This window comes from Arachis hypogaea, chromosome 16 (genome assembly GCF_003086295.3).
Source record: "Arachis hypogaea cultivar Tifrunner chromosome 16, arahy.Tifrunner.gnm2.J5K5, whole genome shotgun sequence".
Taxonomy (NCBI): domain Eukaryota; kingdom Viridiplantae; phylum Streptophyta; class Magnoliopsida; order Fabales; family Fabaceae; genus Arachis; species Arachis hypogaea.
Window position 1 is genome coordinate 74,528,123 of NC_092051.1, and position 4,366 is coordinate 74,532,488.

General features: G+C 39.8%; 1 non-coding gene across 1 annotated transcript; it reads right to left on the reverse strand.

The window, feature by feature from the left end:
* Positions 1-990: 990 nt before the first annotated feature.
* LOC112761903 (small nucleolar RNA R71) lies at positions 991-1,098 on the reverse strand. The gene has a single exon (XR_003182273.1). It is a non-coding gene; the product is annotated as a small nucleolar RNA R71 (small nucleolar RNA).
* Between the last annotated feature and the right edge of the window lie 3,268 nt (positions 1,099-4,366).

Here is a 4,366-nt window from a genome sequence, read left to right on the forward strand (position 1 = left end):
TTCCTAACTTCTTATCTTTTCAAAAATTGTTTCAACTAACTAACTAACTCTTTGTTTGTTTCTTAACTTTTTCAAAACTACCTAACTAACTCTCTCTCTCTCATTTTCGAAAATATCTTTCCCCTTTTTCAAAATTTCTTTTTTATTAACTAATTATTCTTATTTTTAAATTTTAAAAAAAAATTTTCGAAAATTTCTAACATTTTTCAAAAATCATTTTTCAAAAATCACTAACTCTTTTTCAAAATAATTTTCGAAAATTATACCTCCCCCATCCTATTCTATTTATTCATTCATATCCTAACATCTCATCTCACATCTTTGTCTCCCCCTTTTCTTCCTTTATATTACATTCTTTGTCTCCCCCTTTTCTTCCACTCACAAAGGGATCCCTATACTGTGGTATAAAGGATCTCTATTATTATTATTATTATTCTGTGCCTTCTTCTTTGTCATATGAGCAGGAGCAAGGATAAGAACATTCTTGTGGAAGCAGATCCAGAACCTGAAAGGACTCTGAAGAGAAAATTAAGAGAAGCTAAAATACAACAATCCAGAGATAACCTTTCAGAAATTTTCGAACAGGCAGAGGAGATGGCAGCCGAAAATAATGATAATGTAAGGAAGATGCTTGGTGACTTTACTGCACCTAATTCCAATTTACATGGAAGAAGCATCTCCATTCTTGCCATTGGAGCAAACAACTTTGAGCTGAAACCTCAATTAGTTTCTCTAATGCAGCAGAACTGCAAGTTTCATGGACTTCCATCTGAAGATCCTTTTCAGTTCTTAACTGAATTCTTGCAGATATGTGATACTGTTAAGACTAATGGAGTAGATCCTGAAGTCTACAGGCTCATGCTTTTCCCTTTTGCTGTAAGAGACAGAGCTAGATTATGGTTGGATTCTCAACCCAAAGACAGCCTGAACTCCTGGGATAAGCTGGTCACGGCTTTCTTAGCCAAGTACTTTCCTCCTCAAAAGCTGAGCAAGCTTAGAGCTGATGTTCAAACCTTCAGACAGAAAGAAGGTGAATCTCTCTATGAAGCTTGGGAAAGATACAAACAGTTGACCAAAAAGTGTCCTTCTGACATGCTTTCAGAATGGACCATCCTGGATATATTCTATGATGGTTTATCTGAGCTATCAAAGATGTCACTGGACACTTCTGCAGGTGGATCCATTCACCTAAAGAAAACGCCTGCAGAAGCTCAAGAACTCATTGGCATGGTTGCTAATAACCAGTTCATGTACACTTCTGAAAGGAATCCTGTGAATAATGGGACGCCTATGAAGAAGGGAGTTCTTGAGGTTGATACTCTGAATGCCAAATTGGCTCAGAATAAAATATTGACTCAGCAAGTCAATATGATCTCTCAGAGTCTGCATGGAATGCAAGCTGCATCCAACAGTACTCAAGAGGCTTCTCCTGAAGAAGAAGCTTATGATCCTGAGAACCCTGCAATAGCAGAGGTAAATTACTTAGGTGAACCTTATGGAAACACCTATAACTCAACATGGAGAAATCATCCAAATTTCTCATGGAAGGATCAAAAGCCCCAACAAGGCTTTAACAATGGTGGAAGAAACAGGTTTAGCAATAGCAAGCCTTTTCCATCATCAACTCAGCAACAGACAGAGAACTCTGAACAAAATGCTTCTAATTTAGCAAATCTAGTCTCTGATCTATCTAAGGCCACTGTAAGTTTCATGAATGAAACAAGGTCTTCCATTAGAAATTTGGAAGCACAAGTGGGCCAGCTGAGTAAAAGGATCACTGAAATCCCTCCTAGTACTCTCCCAAGCAATACAGAAGAGAACCCAAAAGGAGAGTGCAAGGCCATTGACATAAGCGCCATGGCCGAACCTCTGAGGAGAGGAGAGGACGTGAATCCCAAGGAGGAAGACCTCCTGGGACGTCCAGTGATCAATAAGGAGCTTCCCTCTGGGGAACCAAAGGACTCTGAGGCTCATCTAGAGACCATAGAGCTTCCATTGAACCTCCTTATGCCCTTCATGAGCTCTGATGAGTATTCCACTTCTGAAGAGAATGAGGATGTTACTGAAGAGCAAACTGCCAAGTTTCTTGGTGCAATCATGAAGCTGAATGCCAAATTGTTTGGCATTGATGCTTGGGAAGTTGAACCTCCCTTGTTCATCAATGAACTAAGTGATCTGGATCAACTGACATTGCCTCAGAAGAGACAGGATCCTGGAAAGTTCATAATACCCTGTACCATAGGCACCATGCTCTTTAAGGCTCTGTGTGACCATGGTTCAGGAATAAACCTCATGCCCCTCTCTGTAATAGAGAAACGGGGAATCTATGGGGTGCAAGCTGCTAAAATCTCACTAGAGATGGCAGACAGCTCAAGAAGACAGGCTTATGGACAAGTAGAAGATGTATTAGTAAAGGTTGAGGGCCTTTACATACCTACTGATTTCATAGTCCTGGATACTGGAAAGGAAGAGGATGAATCCATCATCCTAGGAAGACCTTTCCTGGCCACAGCAAGAGCTGTGATTGATGTTGACAGAGGTGAAATAGTCCTTCAATGGAATGAGAACTCCCTTGTATTCAAAACTCAAGGATCTCCCTCTGCAACCATGGAGAGGAAGCAAAAAAAGCTTCTCTCAAAGCATAGTCAACCAGAGCCCCCATAGTCAAACTCTAAGTTTGGTGTTGGGAGGCCACAACCAAACTCTCAATTTGGTGTTGAACTCCCATATCCAAACTCTAACTTTGGTGTTGGAGAGTCTCAACAAAGCTCTGCACATCTGTGAGGCTCCATGAGAGCCCACTGTCAAGCTATTGACATTAAAGAAGCGCTTGTTGGGAGGCAACCCAATGTTTATCTAATTCTTATTTTTATTGTTTTTCATGTTTTCTTAGGTTCATGATCATGTGGAGTCACAAAATAAATATAAAAATTGAAAACGGAATCAAAAACAGCAGAAGAAAAATCACACCCTGGAGGAGCATTTGTCTGGCGTTCAAACGCCAGAACAGAGCATAGTTCTGGCGCTGAACGCCCAGAATGGGAGCATCCTGGCACTGAACGCCCAGAACAAGCATGGTTCTGGCGTTCAACGCCAGAAATGGCAGCAAAGGGGCGTTGAACGCCCAAAAGGGGCACCAACCTGGCGCTGAACGCCCAGAGTTATGTGCAAGGGCATTTTACATGCCTAAATTGGTGCAGGGATGTAAATGCCTTGACACCTCAGGATCTGTGGATCCCACAGGATCCCCACCTACCTCATCATCTCTCTTTCCATTCATGATCATCCCTTCTTTTTTTTTTCCATTTACCACTCACATCCATACACCCACTACCTTCAAAAATTCAACATCTCTCTCCCACCCAATCCCACCCATATGGCTGAATACACACTCCCATCCATCTCCTCCATATCTTCTTATTCTTCTATTCTTTCTTCTTTTGCTCGAGGGCGAGCAACATTCTAAGTTTGGTGTGGTAAAAGCATAGCTTTTTTGTTTTTTCCATAACCATTGATGGCACCTAAGGCCAGAGAAACCTCTAGAAAGAGGAAAGGGAAGACAAAAGCTTCCATCAAGGGTCTATAGCTCAGTGGAAGAACATGTGACTGCAAATCAAGAGATCCCTGAGATACCTCAGGGGATACATTTTCTTCCACACAATTATTGGAAGCAACTAAGGGTGGAACATCAAGAGCACTCCATCATCCTTCATGAAATCAGAGAAGATCTAAAAAGCAATGAAGGAGGAGCAACAAAGACAAGGAAGAGACATAGAAGAGCCCAAGAACATCATTGAAATGCCATCATCACTAAGGTGGATTCATTCCTTGTTCTTGCTTTCTCTGTTTTTTGTTTTCTGTATTATGTGCTTATCTATGTTTGTGCCTTCATTACATGATCATTAGTAGTTAGTAACTTTGTCTTAAAGATATGAATGTCCTATGAATCCATCACCTCTCTTAAATGAAAAATGTTTTAATTCAAAAGAACAAGAAGTACATGAGTTTCGAATTTATCCTTGAACTTAGTTTAATTATATTGATGTGGTGACAATGCTTCTTGTTTTCTGAACGTATGCTTGAACAGTGCATATGTCTTTTGAAGTTGTTGTTTAAGAATGTTAAATATGTTGGCTCTTGAAAGAATAAAGACTAGGAGACATGTTATTTGATAATCTGAAAAATCATAAAAATGATTCTTGAAGCAAGAAAAAGCAGCAAAGAACAAAGCTTGCAGAAAAAAAAAGAAAAAAAAAAAAGTAGGCGAAAAAAAAAATATAGAAAAAAAAAGAAAAAGAAAAAGCAAGCAGAAAAAGCCAATAACCCTTAAAACCAAAAGGCAAGGGCAAATAAAAAGGATCCCAAG